This window comes from Mytilus californianus, unplaced genomic scaffold, assembly GCF_021869535.1.
Source record: "Mytilus californianus isolate M0D057914Y unplaced genomic scaffold, xbMytCali1.0.p SCAF_7, whole genome shotgun sequence".
NCBI lineage: Eukaryota > Metazoa > Mollusca > Bivalvia > Mytilida > Mytilidae > Mytilus > Mytilus californianus.
Window position 1 is genome coordinate 92,932,389 of NW_026262723.1, and position 17,784 is coordinate 92,950,172.

At 30.2% G+C, this 17,784-nt stretch overlaps 1 protein-coding gene across 18 annotated transcripts in view; it reads left to right on the forward strand.

The window, feature by feature from the left end:
- The window catches only part of LOC127708668 (FAD-dependent oxidoreductase domain-containing protein 2-like), a 74,067-nt gene that overhangs the window by 17,131 nt on the left and 39,152 nt on the right, over positions 1-17,784 (forward strand). For 13 of the 18 annotated variants that reach the window (XM_052213752.1, XM_052213753.1, XM_052213760.1 and 10 more), the window contains one exon: positions 8,920-9,029. The exons of 1 other annotated variant lie outside the window; for it this stretch is intronic. The gene's annotated coding sequence lies outside the window, so the exon portion shown is untranslated. Of the gene's footprint in view, positions 1-2,208; positions 2,229-8,919; positions 9,030-9,819; positions 9,950-9,982; positions 10,007-17,737; positions 17,761-17,784 lie in introns of those variants that run through there. 4 more of the 18 variants (XM_052213759.1, XM_052213767.1, XM_052213770.1 and 1 more) reach the window with 4 other exon arrangements.

Consider the following 17,784-nt stretch of genomic DNA (forward strand, 5'->3'; position numbering starts at 1 on the left):
AGCTGCTTCAACCAGATCTATCAAATTATACTGTATATCTAGCTTTTGAAACAAATGACTTTTCTTGCTGGTCAATAATTTAAGACCTTTTATATAAAAATAAGAAAATAGATTTAAATAAGAAATAAGTCTTTAGTTAAAATCTGTACTATATTGCAGTAGTAAGCTTATTTGTATTAAAATTCCTTAAAGCATAATTTTCAATAATAGTTGGAATTTTAGCTTAGAATAGATAAACATTTGATTCATTATAATGTTATGACATAAAAATTACAAAGTACACGAAATCCTTTTGACAATGAATCAATGGCTATGCATTAAAATTCTTGTTCAGAAATAGAGATACATGTATCCAATTTTTGCACATAAAATATAAATTGTTTATAATTTTGAAATGAGAATACAAAATTCTCAACAAACTTCTTGTCTTTACTAATCAGATGAACAAAGACTTCTAATCAATAAGATGAAGACTTTGTTTTGATTTCAATTATGTCTAATTAAGAGGAGAATTACATTATATTGCCCCCGGTTATAATTGTACTCCATTGGCAGTATTATAGCCTGTAATTAGGGAGGTTGTCAAAACAAAAGGATTAATTCATGCATATAATTACAAATCATAAATTTTCATCTCTAAAATTAGCTGAACTAATTAATTATTCTACTTTTCATACGCCCGTTCACGGGACGTATTATGGTATACCTCTGTCTGTCCGTCCGTCCGTCCGTCCGTCCGTCTGTCCGTCGTCAACATGTCGGACATTAACTCAAAAATGCTTTAACCAATTTGCATAAAACTTTGGTGAATTGTTTATATCTATTGACGTGAGCTCCCTTTTGTTTTTTATAAAATTTAGATTTTACGTTTCCGAGTTATGGGGTTTTATTCATTAAAAAAAGGGGGATTTTCCAGTTTTCGGACAATAAGTCAAGAATGCTTTCATCAACTTGCAAGAAATTGTGGTGAATTGTTTATATCTATTAAAATGAGCTCCCTTTCGATTTTTATAAGTTTTAGATTTTATGTTTCCGAGTTACAGGGTTTTATTCATAAAAAAGGGGGGATTTTCCAGTTTTCGGACAAAAACTCAAAAATGCTTTCAGTAATTCTTATGAAACTTTGGTGGATTGTTTGTATGTATTGATGTAAGCTCCCTTTAGAATTTTATAAATTTTACATTTTACATTTCTGAGTTGTGGGGTTTTATTCATTAAAAAAGGGGTGATTTTCCAGTTTTCGGACAATAACTCAAAAATGCTGTCACCAATCCTCATGAAACATTGGTGAATTGTTTATATCTATTGATGTAAGCTCCCTTTTTATTTTCATAAATTTCTAATACGACATTGAGAATTAATTGAACTTTATTTGTTAATAGTCTGACAACAGATTTACTAAGTATTGCACAACAGCAAGAAATCTTTAATTGAATATAAATTCAATTCATATAACCAATTTCAAGATCTTTGACTTCATTTATTCAGAAACCTATAATATGTCAAATATTTAATTACAATCCAAATTCAGATCTGAATCAAGCTTGAATATTGTGTCCATTTTTTCCCCAACTGTTCAGGGTTGGACCTCTGCGGGCGTATCTAGCTGCGCTCAGCGAAGCAGTTTATTTTTATAGTTTTTTTTCAGAGTAAACTTTCAACATTGTAATGAACTATATTCAAATATAGCTGTTAATAATGAGTAAAAACAAAAAACTTAACTTTAGTCAGTATGACAGCAAAAATATGCAAAAATATGGAGATAATAACCTAAAATATAAAGAAGTGATGGATGCAATGTGATGCCATTGCAAGAACTTTATCACCAATCATTCATATTGAAAACCAAAATTTCTAGAATTTTTGAATATTTCGGATCCTTAGACAGTAAGAGCTTCCATCTAGAAAACAACTGTCAACATAAAATTTGGAAACAATGCTTTAAATGCTATTTTTGTAAAGTTCAAAATTTCCACTATACATACATTGAACAACATAATTGACTTTGTGTTTAACTTACTTTATTTAATTTGTAATTTTGTAGCATGTAATTGACAGTAATCGAAAAGTAATGTAATTACTTTTGCTAATCAGAGTAATCGATTACATTTGTCAGTAATCGTGCCCATCCCTGATGTTCACATATTATTACAATTGTTGGTAGAAGTTTAGGGTAAGGTTGTATGTTCACATATATATTATTACAATTGTTGGTAGAAGTCTGTAGGGTAAGTTTGTATGTTCACATATTATTACAATTGTTGGTAGAAGTCTGTAGGCTAAGGTAGTATGTTTACATATTATTACAATTGTTGGTAGAAGTTTAGGGTAAGGTTGTATGTTCACATATTATTACAATTGTTGGTAGAAGTTTAGGGTAAGGTAGTATGTTCACATATTATTACTATTGTTGGTAGAAGTTTGTAGGGTAAGTTATGTATGTTCACATATTATAACGATTGTTGAACAATTTAAATAATATCATAGCAAAAATAGATAAGGCGGCTTTGTATATAGTTGACTTGTGACTTTTGTGTAAAAAACGAAGTATGTCCAGTGCATGATAATTTATCGATATTGTCAACATCGCTATGTCTACTATATTGTGTCATTATTGTGTTTACATTGTATTGTATCTATACCTTGTGTTTACATTGTATTGTATCTATACCTTGTGTTTACATTGTATTGTATCTATACCTTGTGTTTACATTGTTTACATAGTAGACATTGTGATATTGTATAACAAGTCTATACCTTTGCGTTTATATCAATCACATCACATCGTAGACATTGTGATGTTGACAATAGCGAGTAAACATTGTGTTTAAATTGTATACCAAGTCTAAACCTTTGTGTTTACATCGCTCACATTGTTGACATCGCGATGTTACAATAGCGAGTCAACATTGTGTTCATATTGTATGCTTAGTCTATACTTTTGTGTTTATATCATTTACATCGTAGACATCGCTATGTTAACAATAGCTAGTCATCATCGTGTTAATATTGTATACCGAGTCTATACCTTTCTGTTTATATTGTTTACATTTTAGACAACGTGATTTTAACAATATCCTGTCAACATTGTCATTATATTGTATACTGAGTCTACCTTTCTGTTTAAATTGTTCAAATTGTCAACATCACGATGATGACAATATCGTGTCAAAAACGTGTCAACATCGTGATTATATTTTTCCCGAGTCTAAACCTTTGTGTTTACATCGTTCTTATCGTCATGTGAGAAATAAAAAAGAATCCCAGTGTTAGTCCCCTAGCTAAGCTTATGTTGATGTCAGTACATGTACCTACAAAAATTATTAATTCAATGGTTCTAATTAATAATCATTTTGTTTATTATGTAATACTTACGAATTTGCTATTTATCTGTAAAAGTTTTGTGCATAAGAAACTAAAAACGAAATAAAAAGAAATTCATTTAAATAAAATATTCATATTCATGAAATAGTTATGTTCTTAAGGCATTTTACTGCCATATTACTGCCAAAAATAATTGATTTTTATTTACACTTTTAAAATTTGATATTATTGTTTGATAAGCATTAATTGAAAAATTAATGAGGAAAGTCGCCTTTAATTGGTAATATCTCCTATAATTAGTCATAAATGTAAACGATGTAAACACGATATTGTTAATACATTGCTAATATCACGAAGTTAACGATGTAAACGATGTAAACGATGTAAACAGTATGTAAGAGTTCATACAATATAATGATGTTGACACAATATCATGAACACTGCAATGTAAACAATGTAAACACGTTATTGATAATACCTTGTTGATATCATGATGTAAACATGTAAACACGATATCGCTACTACATTGTATACATCACGATATTAACGATGTCAACGATGTAAACAGTATATAAGTTTTCTTACAATGTTTGTTGACATGGTATCGTGTTAACATGGTAAATATCGCGATGTTGACAATATTGTTTTGACATTGTGCACTGGACATGGATGTAAAAAACATGACATGAGTAACATATTTCAATTTCTTTCACTTTTTCTCTATTTGTCATGGGTTGTACAAGAAATTTTTCTAACTCATCTGGTCTTGAATATGCATGAAATAATTGCCACTAGGTGTTAAGCAAACACCAATCATTCAATCAGAACCCATCAAGATTATGGTCTGTAGGTTAGTTTTAGAAAATACTAATCTTATTTGAAGGGAGGTGTGGTGCCATAAAAACCTGCTTTAACCCACCACTTTACCTTGGAAATTCAGGAATTTTAAGGGAGGTTTAGTGTCATAAAAACCTGCTTTAACCCAAAACTTTACATTGGAGTATTAGGAATTTGAAGGGAGGTATGGTGTCTTAAAAACCTGCTTTAACCCACCACTTTACCTTGGACTGTTAGGAATTTAAATTAAGGTTGGATGCCATCAAAACCGGCTTTAACCCACCACTTACCTTGGAGAGTCGGGAATTTGAAGTTAGGTTTGGTGCCATAAAACTTACTTTTACCCACCGCTTTACCATGGAAAGTCAGGAAATCGAAGGTAGGTTTGGTGCTATAAAACCTGCTTTAACCCACCACTTTATCTTGGAAAGTCAGGAATTTGAAAGGAAGTTTGGTGCCTTAAAACCTGCTTTAGGTGTAATACCACCATTGATTTTCCCCTATTAGTCTTTGTTAAATTTGCACTTTTCAAAAAATTGTGCAGAATTTATCTTTGTTTCAAATAAAGAAATACTTGGCATGAGTAAAGTTTTATCCTGTCCAGTACTATAGAAAAAATTTCACATAACATTTCATTGCATATAAGAAAATAACCATCACTGGAAGTTAACCAATCAAATTTTCCCCCTTTTTTAACCTGTATACAAGCTTTAGTAACCATGTAACCTCAAGTTTCCAAAATATTCTATAGAAACCCCAAATAAAAAAATAATGGTGCTTTGAAATACCCAAGATATATGTTTATGACCCAGAAATGATTTACTGCAATGAAATGTAGGATCAATTACCTACAACTGTCAAATTCAAGGGAATATTTTTTTTCGACCTATTTTCGTATGCAACCGGATGTGACGTACTATGATTTGGTGGTATTACACCTAAAGAAGACTTTTTTGTTAAATAAACTGAATGTGACTTTTTTCCTTTGTAATACTGGTTATTTCAAGCATTCCTGTCAAGTTTTGTCATAATCAGTTCAATAGTTTGAGAAAAATCTAGTATAATGTAAGATGACATCTACAGCGATTCGAGCAAAATTTCTTCGAAAAATCCAAACCAAGCCGCATCATGATAGAATATAGTGTGGACCAATAAATGATCAAATATTTATCTCATCTGCCTACAAACAGTTGAATATGATACAAAAGATGACTTTAGGATGATAAATACTACTAATGGACCTCTTTGTCTTCCTTATAAGGTCTCTTTTGGTCCATTTATACCTCTCATTTCCTCAAAATTTCTACTTTTTAGGCCAATAAATAAAAATTTTAGGGTAACTTTCACTCATTTATGATAGAAATGTTATAATAAATGATTAATTGAAGTATTCAATCTGAATGAACTATCCGTATAAAAGTTTACTGTCTCCAAGGAGGTTTCGATAAGTCCTTACGTAAAACTTAAATTTACGCCACGTTCCAGAGAGGGACATAAAAAGCTTCTCTTTTGGTGAATAATTTGTTGTTACTGCTTTAAAAATAATTTCATTTACTTAAAACTATATATTTATTAAAGTATTTCTTAGGAAAAATTTTCTAGTATAGCAGAATATAAGAAATAAGGAGAAAAAGCTCCCCAAAGCTCTAAGTATGGCTTGTTCTGTCAACTAATATTCATGGTAAAGTCCTATTTCAAGGAAATTTTCTCATAAAATGTGTTTTGGAGACTCAATCCACTCAGAATATTTCATTATTTGTAATATTTCACTTGAATAGCAAGAAATTTTAACACATGAGAGTACTCACAAGGTCAAAGGTGCATGTACAGCTTCCCATATAAGGGTAGTACCACCATTGATTTTCCCCTATTAGTCTTTGTTAAATCTGCACTTTTCAAAAAATTGTGCAGAATTTATCTTTGTTTCAAATAAAGAAATACTTGGCATGAGTAAAGTTTTATCCTGTCCAGTACTATAGAAAAAATTTCACATAACATTTCATTGCATATAAGAAAATAACCATCACTGGAAGTTAACCAATCAAATTTTCCCCCTTTTTTAACCTGTATACAAGCTTTAGTAACCATGTAACCTCAAGTTTCCAAAATATTCTATAGAAACCCCAAATAAAAAAATAATGGTGCTTTGAAATACCCAAGATATATGTTTATGACCCAGAAATGATTTACTGCAATGAAATGTAGGATCAATTACCTACAACTGTCAAATTCAAGGGAATATTTTTTTTCGACCTATTTTCGTATGCAACCGGATGTGACGTACTATGATTTGGTGGTATTACACCTAAAGAAGACTTTTTTGTTAAATAAACTGAATGTGACTTTTTTCCTTTGTAATACTGGTTATTTCAAGCATTCCTGTCAAGTTTTGTCATAATCAGTTCAATAGTTTGAGAAAAATCTAGTATAATGTAAGATGACATCTACAGCGATTCGAGCAAAATTTCTTCGAAAAATCCAAACCAAGCCGCATCATGATAGAATATAGTGTGGACCAATAAATGATCAAATATTTATCTCATCTGCCTACAAACAGTTGAATATGATACAAAAGATGACTTTAGGATGATAAATACTACTAATGGACCTCTTTGTCTTCCTTATAAGGTCTCTTTTGGTCCATTTATACCTCTCATTTCCTCAAAATTTCTACTTTTTAGGCCAATAAATAAAAATTTTAGGGTAACTTTCACTCATTTATGATAGAAATGTTATAATAAATGATTAATTGAAGTATTCAATCTGAATGAACTATCCGTATAAAAGTTTACTGTCTCCAAGGAGGTTTCGATAAGTCCTTACGTAAAACTTAAATTTACGCCACGTTCCAGAGAGGGACATAAAAAGCTTCTCTTTTGGTGAATAATTTGTTGTTACTGCTTTAAAAATAATTTCATTTACTTAAAACTATATATTTATTAAAGTATTTCTTAGGAAAAATTTTCTTGTATAGCAGAATATAAGAAATAAGGAGAAAAAGCTCTCCAAAGCTCTAAGTATGGCTTGTTCTGTCAACTAATATTCATGGTAAAGTCCTATTTCAAGGAAATTTTCTCATAAAATGTGTTTTGGAGACTCAATCCACTCAGAATATTTCATTATTTGTAATATTTCACTTGAATAGCAAGAAATTTTAACACATGAGAGTACTCACAAGGTCAAAGGTGCATGTACAGCTTCCCATATTAAATAGGTGTAATACCACCATTGATTTTCCCCTATTAGTCTTTGTTAAATCTGCACTTTTCAAAAAATTGTGCAGAATTTATCTTTGTTTCAAATAAAGAAATACTTGGCATGAGTAAAGTTTTATCCTGTCCAGTACTATAGAAAATATTTCACATAACATTTCATTGCATATAAGAAAATAACCATCACTGGAAGTTAACCAATCAAATTTTCCCCCTTTTTTAACCTGTATACAAGCTTTAGTAACCATGTAACCTCAAGTTTCCAAAATATTCTATAGAAACCCCAAATAAAAAAATAATGGTGCTTTTTAACCATCAATTTACATGATGTATAGCAGTCTTTTTAAAGGCTTGTTGTTTTGTAACAGAGGAGCAATCATCCTTAAGAAAAAATTGTTTGTTTTCTTTTTTGTCAAATATATCACATGACAATTAAATATGCAACAAATGTCACTGCAAAATATAAAACGTTTGACACAGGACTGATAAATTAGTGAAATATTTATAACCAGTGTAATTAAGGTACCAAGTACATCAAGATTCTTAAAAGTTTTATTACGAATTACAAAAATAAAATACATCCCACATTTAACAACATAACATCAATTATTCCATGAAATTGTATAATATACATGAAAAAACAGCATCTGTTTAATAATAATTATGTACTAGATTCCCGATATTTGAGATATTAATGATTGTATTTCCATTGATTTGCCATTACTAGGATGAAATTTCACTGGTTTTCTACCATTTATAGCTCAATATCTAGATACATATATAAACAAAGGTATCATTTTCTACTGTAATTAATAAAATGAATTGACATTTTGATGACTGTAATTACTGGGGTAAAATTTACATTGTTCCCACATGTTTGCTACAACTGATAAACAACATTTAGATTTCTGATTTTACTTACAAATTTGAATGATTTATTTTATTTTGATATGTTCCCTGATATCCGAAATAACTCATCAGAAAATAGTCCCAACTGGATGAATTTTTGTGGCTTTTAGATTTTAATGATTCATAATTGTTATTTCCGACAGCTACTTGTCACCATCAGTGAATTTTATTTGTTCTGCAGTCCAATAGATCATTGTCTCCTGAAATTTGATTATTTGGTTAATCATCATTAGAATTTGGGATTATTTATGGCCCAAAATTTTTCTACTGGCGTAGGTTTAAAACTTAGTGAAATATCTCTAGTTTAGGAAAACATAAAGGTATAATGTTATTTGTGTCATGATGTTCAAATGATTAGTTTATTATCTACAGTTAGGTAAAAATACTGCTTGACTTTCTGCAATATTTGCATCAGAAAATACTTGCACATTCAGGGATCCACAAATTGTTATAGGCTATTATAAATGTATTAAATTGATTAGTTTTGTAAAATATAAAGTTGATCATTGCATGTCGGGGTACTCTCTTAGAAGGCATGGGAATTGAGCAAACACTATACAAATTCCTTAAGTTCTTCAAATAAAAGTTTTGTTAATGTCATCTTACTGTGAAAAACCTGTTTTTTGTTTCCCCTTAGGAAGTTGCAGAACGAGACTTATGCATGCTGTTTCTGGTGACACCAACTTCAGTTGTGTTAAAGATAAGTTAAAGTTTGTGATTGGATCAGTTTGAAGAGAGACACTAATGGTAAGTCAATGATATTTAACATGTTGTTATATTACCATTGGCACATCTCATTTCCATGGAGTTTATATGGTCTTACCCTCTTAGTCATAGTCTATTGACTATGAAACCTCTGCTTAGTTTACATATTAAAAGTTTGTGCTTAGGTCAGTTTAAGATGAAACCCTTATAGTAAGTCAAAGATATTTGGTATGCTGTTGTATTAGCAATTGCACATTTCATTTCCATTGAGATTGTATTGCCCAAATTGTAAATAACTCACAAAATTAAAAGACATCTAGAGGTAAACATATGGTCTTCGACAATAAAAAAAGTGTCTATTCAACATGTCAAGAGTCTATAAAAGAAATGAAAAAATTTAACAGAGACTATCAGACACTCCAACACCAGTGGTGAATATAACAGGCATATTCTATTCACATGCTTATTTATTTATTTATCATTTACTTTTAATCATTTTGTGTGACAAATAAGTACACCACATTCTCTTTTCCATTAATTTATAATTTATTTATTGGTTCCTATTTTATCATAATGCTCTGGTCACAACTCAGTTAAAGATCCTCTTGTACACCTTGAATTTGCATGTATTATTTGTTGGAGAAGTTAAGCTAGATATGGAAGTTTTAGTTAAGAATGCATTTTAGAATCTTAAGAAATATATAATTCACGATCTGTTGTATTTTGTAATAAATTTGGTAAATTAACCACTTTAAATGTATAATGTTTGTTCTTGGAAAACTTAAAGTTTATTTCAGATAGAATCTAAATTCAGTAGTCTATAGATTATCATTACACAAGGAAGTTTATATATAGGGTCCTTTAACTTATCAGGAAATGAATACATGATTCAAACTTTTTATATAGCGAAACAATTGTTTATTACTTCTTGAGTTGGTCACATAAATTTTCTTGCTATACAGGTAAGGTTTATCTCCTTAGTATACTAGGTAATATTGAAACATAAGTCAGTTAATATTGTAAGTAATATTTCAACTTTAATTTATTTACATTGCATATTGTTTTATTAAAGCTGATTTATACTTCCCTGATTTAATACATGTAATATTAACCAGCATGTCAATCTCTTCGTCTAAATCTCAATACCAATGTAGTGCATAAATGTAAGGTTGAAAAAACTCTGGAAAAATGGTAACAACTACTTACAATTTACTTGAAGTAATTCTTGGTTGAAACTTGAAAGATGTACACACTTAATACTATATAAAGTTACTTTCAATTTGAATAGACTTTAGTGTATTATTTAAAACTTTAATGGTTACAAACTGATAAACACTTGTATATTTTATTTGAAAGCAAATAGTCACACTATAACAATATAAAGGATCGAAATGTATATCATCTAGAAAGGATTTGTGTAAAGCATTTGTGGTCAATGAAACTGAGGTTGAGGAAAAATGAATCTTGTAATTTAGAGCATGTTGCTTGCCAATCTTGACCTCTAGATACCATATTACATTTAATAAACTGTTGAGTTTGTGTTGTCAGGTTGATGACTGTTACATCTTCACCACAGCTCTTTTTTTTAGCTAACATGGCCTAAAAGCCCATATGAGCTTTTGCCATCACTTGGCATCCATCATCGTTCTTCGTTAGTCCGTTGTTTATCATCTGTCTTTATAGAAAAACTTCTCCACTGAAACTACTGGGCTAAATGTTACCAAACTTGACCTGAATGTTCCTTAGGGATTCTAGTTGAAAAATTGTATCCAGGAATGTGATCCATCAACAAACATGCCTGCTATTGCTAAAAATAGAACATAAGGGTAAAATGCAGTTTTTTATATCTCACAAACTAAAGCAGCTACAGCAAAACTGACATAGGGCAAGAATGATCAGCAGGTCAAGGTCTTTCTCTGGTGTGATTTTCAGATAAAATGGTCAACCTTATTTGGAGTTATTGCACCTGAAATGACTGTTTTTAGCAAATTTCAAAGTTTTTGGTTATCTTGAAAACTATAATAGAGAAATTTGAAACAGTAGAACAGAACAGAACAAAAAGATCTACAATAAGTCAACAAGGCAGAGAGTTATTGCCTTTACATGACGCTTTTTTTTAACCCTTTTTGCAGATACTATAGTAGAAAGAGAAAATCTTTGAATAATAAAATGATCAGCAAAATAAGATATACATTAAGTCAACGTGGACAAAATTGTCAAAAGACCCTTTTTAGGAGTTATTGCCCTTTATATACAATTTTTACCAATTTGTTTTGCATGTCAAATTTTGTTGCAGAAGGTAAAGTAGATAGAGAGATATTGTAAATAGCAAAGATGTTCAGCAAACTAAGATCTACAAAGAAGTAACATTGTGGAAATAGTCAATTCAAACCTTATAGAAATTATTACTCTAGAAAAATGATTTTTACCAATTTTTGCAGAAATTATAATAGATAGAAACTAAAATAAGCAAAAATTTTAATCAAAATAAGATCTACAAATAAGTCAAATGGCAAAATGTTCAATTGACCCCTTATAGAAATTATTGACCTTGAAAGATGGTTTTTACCCATCTTTGCATTTTTGTAGAGAGCATTATAAATAGCTAGATATTGTACATACTAGTGGCAAAGATATTGAATACAATGAGTTCTACCAATAAGTCAACATGGCCAAAATTATTAACCGACTCCTTATCAGGACTTATTTCCATTTCATTGTGGTAGTTGGTATGTTAGCTTGCTCACTGAAGGTATTTTAAAAATTTTTGTGCATTTTACGAAGTTTGACTAAAAAAAAAATCTTGCGAAAACAGATGTGATTATTTTCCTTCCTCTTGCTGTCTTATTTGATTACAACAATATATTTATTGTTTTCCATAGTTGTTTGTTTATACTGATAGAGTCTTGGAATAATTTAGGAGTTACATTTACAGCTGTTTCAGAAATCCTGTTGAAAGATAAGCAAACATCATATTAGAGTCATATAACCATTAAAATTATCAAGTGATGGAAATCCATGGAGATCCAGACATATTGTCTGTAATTGGGAATTTTCATATCTTAATTGGTATACTATTACAATTTAACAATTAGAAAGACATGGTTGTAAATTATTTGATCAAATTCTCTTATATCTTGAATTGTTTGAAAGCAAATTACTGTTTTAAAGTAGTTATTCATCACTTAATTTAAAACAGTACATTGCGATAATAGATGACTGTCTAAGATATAGTTGTATTCCTGTAATCCTAAAATGGAAACTTTATTAACTAGTAATTATCATCATATCAATAGAACTAATCTACTAATTTCAAATTTCCTTTAAAAGTCCCATTTTTGATTTTGATGTATTCTGAGTCTTGATTTGGTGAAATCATATTTTGAATGTATTTCTGATGAGCCAATTCATGTAATTACTGATTACAAAATAATTCAGACTTCAGGCACACTGTCATGGTCTTAGAACTTTGATTCCTAATTATCCGACATTTTATACTGTCAGCATGCAATTAAAAGATTATAGAGCATGAAGCTTCGTAAATTAATTTCTTATTAATAATGTGCTAAATGTAGACATGTATTGTAAAACAGCGATAACCGAATGACGTGAGAGTCGATCAGATTTAAGGAAAGTCCTGTGTAGGAGAATTGATTTATTATTGTTTAGTTTATCAATGTGATAGTTCATACTTAAAAGTTGAAAATGATACAGCATGATTCCACCATGGGGGAAAAAAAAAGTCATTAAGAGCTTAATTTTTCTTACTACTTAAATATCAGTAGTACTATATTATGGGACGAAACTGACTAAAAAAGTCAATATTGGAAATATAAAACCATTGCCGTTCTTCATAGCTTTATTTTATATGAAAGGAATGTTCAGAATATGGTTTGTAGATTAATGTCTGTGTATACCATTTGTAAGTTAGTATATGATATATTTTGATTGATAAGTTATCTATGATTACTGTCTGTGTATACCATTTGTAAGTTAGTATATGATATATTTTTGATTGATAATTTATCTGAAGTTAGGTTTTAGGATGGGATTTTGATAAGCATTTTCTTTATTATTGATGAAATTTGAGTAGGGGCTATATTTATTGATTTTTGTCTCGCCTGCGACGAAAGTAGCAGAAAGTGAGACATAGGTATTACTATCCGGCAGCGGCAGCGTAAACTATTTGTATAAAGCTTTATATTTCAGAAGGTAGAAGACCTGGATGCTTCATACTTTGTATGCAGATACCTTATGTTACGAACTTTCCGTCTGTCATATGTCCAATGTCCTTGACCTTATTTTCATGGTTCAGCGACTGCTTGAAAAAAAAGTTTAGTTTTTTTGTTATGTAAATTTCTCACTTATTATGAGTAATAGGATAACTATATTTGGTATATGGGTTCCTTGCAACGTCTACATGTCCATCAGACAGGGTTCACCTGACCTCGGCCTCATTTCATGGATCAGCGATCAAGGTTAAAGTTACGTGATTAGGTCCGTTTCTCAGATACTACAAGCAGTAGGTCAGCTATATGTGGTGTATGGAATGATTATAAGGGATACATGTCAGTCTGGCAGGTTTCATCTGACCTTGACCTCATTTTCACGGTTCATTGGTCAGTGTTAAGTTTTTGTGTTTTGGTCTGTTTTTCTAATACTATAAGCCATTGGTCAACTATATTTGGTGTATGGAATGATTGTAAGGTGTACATGTCTGTCTGGCAGGTGTCATTTGTCCTTGACCTATTTTCATGGTTCATTGGTCAATGTTAAGTTTTTGTGTTTTGGTCTGTTTTTCTAATACTATAAGCAATAAGTCAACTATATTTGGTGTATGGAATGATTGTAAGGTGTACATGTTTAGCTGGCAGGTGTCATTTGACCTTGACCTCATATTCATGGTTCAGTGGTCAAAGTTAAGATTTTGAGTTTTGGTCTTTTTTCTAATACTATATGCAATAGGTCAACTATATTTGGTGTATGGAAATATTTTATGATCTATATGTCAGTCGTGCAGGTTTTAATTGACCTTGACCTCATTTTCACAGTTCATTGCTCAGTGTTAAGTTTTTGTGTTTTGGTCTGCTTTTCTTAAACTATAAGCAATAGGTCAACTATATTTGTTGTATGGAAGAATTGTTAGCTGTACATGCTTGCCTGGCATGGTTCATCTGACCTTGACCTCATTTTCATGGTTCATTGGTCAATGTTTAGTTTTCTTGGTTAATGTTAAGTTTATGTGACAGTTGTAATAAAGCTTTATATTTAGGACTATCAACATAATATCAGTGATTAGTAAAGAAGGCGAGACATTTCAGCGTGTGCACTCTTGTTTAAGATTTATAATATTCAATTTTTTGCAATAAAGTTTTTGATGAGGATCAATAAGAATGAAGTTTCTCTATTTTAAAAATTTTTATAGACTTAACTTCTTGATTTCAAATTTTGAGTTTGATATAAAATGTAATTTGATGTCACCCTAATAATCCAGTCCTTATATTCTGCTTACTACGATACCTATACTCTGGAAATAACTGATTGTTACAATTATAATTTATTTGAGATAAATTTGATGATGCTGTTTTTTACATGGAAACATGTACAAAAAAATAATTAACACCTACAATATTTTTACATCGCGATGACCTTTAAGGTTTGTTGTTTGTTATCCTAGTATTTCATATTATGATTTGAAAATAACAATCCTATAAACACTTTCTTAGAATATTAAAACCTATCAGAATTTTTATTGTAATGAATGGTATAATTTTCATCCGGTTGATGAACCCATCATAAATAGTCAATATGATTGTGGGGAAATTTTTATATATATCACTGTATATTCAGGATAAGGATGACACAGTTGTTGTGAAGAAGTATTTACTTTAAACATTTCCTGAATCAACTAATTACAAAAATAAAATGTTACATATAGTTGAAATAACATAAAGTATGTTCTATTTTTCTTTATTAAATATTTAGATCCTTTTGAAAATTTATGATTATTTAATAGACAAATATCTCTAAATATTTTTCTTCTGTGTTACATCTTGGGTCTTCGGTTTCTTGACCTTTTGGATTAAATTATGATTAAAAGTTTAGAGTATAAGTCTAGATTGCACTAAATACAGAACTCCACTAAATTAATTTGTAAAGTTTGAGCAGGTAGTTTTCATGTCTTAACACAGTCTAAGGATGAAGAACACAAGATTTAAGTACTAAAACCTGCTGTAAATGACATTTGAACGACCAGCATCTTTGTAAAATGTATGCTTGCTTATGATGGACAAGATGGCATACTTCAAGGTCGCAGTGAAGAAGAAAATAAAAACTGCTGCTAGGCTTAGATCATTACTACAGTTGTCAACAACTACAGCTACTAATGGGAAAAGTTCAGATTTATTTTAAAAAAAATTCTTACATGGAAAGAATTAGGAAGGAAGGAAAGACTACATGTTTTCCTTTATAAATAAAATTACATAGTACCAACCAAATATTATAAGCACTTTGAGAATGTTAAATGTATATAATGTTTGAATAGTTAAAAAAAGTACATTGTGGGGCAACCTAATTATTATTTTCATTCTATTTTAAACATGCTTTTGTTCCTTTCATTTGTATAAGTTTAACAAAATGGACATATAAAATTTCAATAATTTTCCCATTGACTTTGATAATGGTTTTTATTGAAGGTGTCTTGTGTAAAACTGCAGTCCAATCAATGTTAAATAATTGATCAAGTGAAGTGAAACAACCTATGTCATTATATAAGAAACTTAAATTTCTAACTAAACAATAAAGTAGATATAGATAAAATGTATGGTTCCTTTGTTCAAATTGTTCAATTTTTTATTGTTGTTGACAGTATTGAAGAAAGGCAGATACATATGAGACCTACAAAAAATAAACTAGATCCACTGATTTATAAAAGTATAAGAAAGTTTAGAAAAGCGTCAATGAAGTCTTTTTTGATTGGATTTAGTAGTATGTACGGTAAAGTATTTAGGACTGTAAAATAACTTAGAGACAGGGTTGATGAATTGCTTTGATTATTAGCTGAAATGACAATATGTACTGTATTGGTCCCAATAATCATGATGTCTTGAAAGGCTTTATTGATTTTTGCTTTGAGGCCTTCCTGCCAAAATTAGAAAGGCATCCAGCAAAAAATATAAATAAGCTATAAACAAAACGTCTCAGTTATTTGGACTAGTGTACTGTATCTACCAGTTCAGGAGAATTTGATAGTTGCTTTCCAAAAAAAAAAGAGCTTATATATAAAACCCATTGATGGAACAAAGGTATACATGTACATATTTCTGTAGTACTACCTGATCTGAACCTCAATTTAATTCTTTTGTTATTTACATATAGTTTTTATGCCCCCGCCGTAGCGGAGGGGGCATTAAGTTTTACCCTTGTCCGTCTGTACGTTCGTTGGTTTCCGTTCTCTAACTTTAGTTTGCCTCAACCAAATGTTATGAAACTTATACACAATGCCTATAACCACAAAACACAAGTTTGAATTTTGGTGGCATCACTTATACCGTTCTAGAGTTATGCTCCTTTACAAATGGAAAAATTGCTGAAATATTCGTTTCTGTTCTCTAACTTTAGTTTGCCTCAATTAAATGCTATGAAATGTATACACAATGCTAATTACCACAAAACTCAGATCAAGTACAAATTTGGGTGGTGTCACTTTTACAGTTCTCTAGTTATGTCCCTTTTTAACGTTATATGCAAGCGGGGGCATCATCTGTGTCCCATGGACACATTCCCTATTTATTTATTTACATGTACCACCAATTTAATATTTTTTGATATTTCAATAACTTAACATATACTTCTGGAATAATCAGTTAAGCAGATAGGACATATTTTAGAGTGTCCACTCTTCTGATTTGTACTAATGTTTTTTGTTTCCTATAGCAAAACAATCACTTTAACATTTTCTATAACAGAGTAATCCCTCTGAAATCTCTAGTCCCCCTAAACCATTAAATGAATTCAAGTAAAACTTAGATAATCTTCAGCAAATTTAATGCCATTGTGCACCTCTTATTAATTAATTTTTTTTTTTTTGACATTTTCCTTTATGATATTACATTTTTCCATTTCTGAAAGAAGCCTTTGCCCAGCTCAACCTTTACTAATGATTGGACATGATTTAGACATTGATGAAACTTAAGTACTATTGAATTGTGCTATCTATACTGCCCTTTTTTTATCCAACTGACATATAGGATTTCCTATTGCGAAATGTCATTGTGGGATGCAATTGTATTAATTTGTGTTCTCGATTCACGGTATGTCTGATATATTTGACAAAAAACCATAGGACCCATTAAAAAAATTGCTACAATGCCAACACAATACCAGCACCTTTTTTTTTAAAATGTAAAATGTAGCAAAACAATGATGACAATAATTAGATATGGATTTTCTCAATCATATTTTATAGACATATGGTATTGTTATAATCATAAATGCAAGACGATAAGATGTTATCTTCATTCCCTTATGAAAATTCAGTAGCAATTTACAAATTAATACAGATTTATTTATCATCATTCATACATCAATTTTAATTGTGCTACATTATTTTATAATTGTGAAAAAACTTAAGCAAGCTTTTGACAGAAAACTTCCATTTATGATAAAATAGAAAACATGTAGTCATACGTTGTATATCATTGTCGTAAAACAGCACTTTAATGATTTAGCGTGGTATAACAGAATGTCATTTGTTCATTGGTCATTCTCTTTAGTAAGTATACTAGCAGTGATCTAT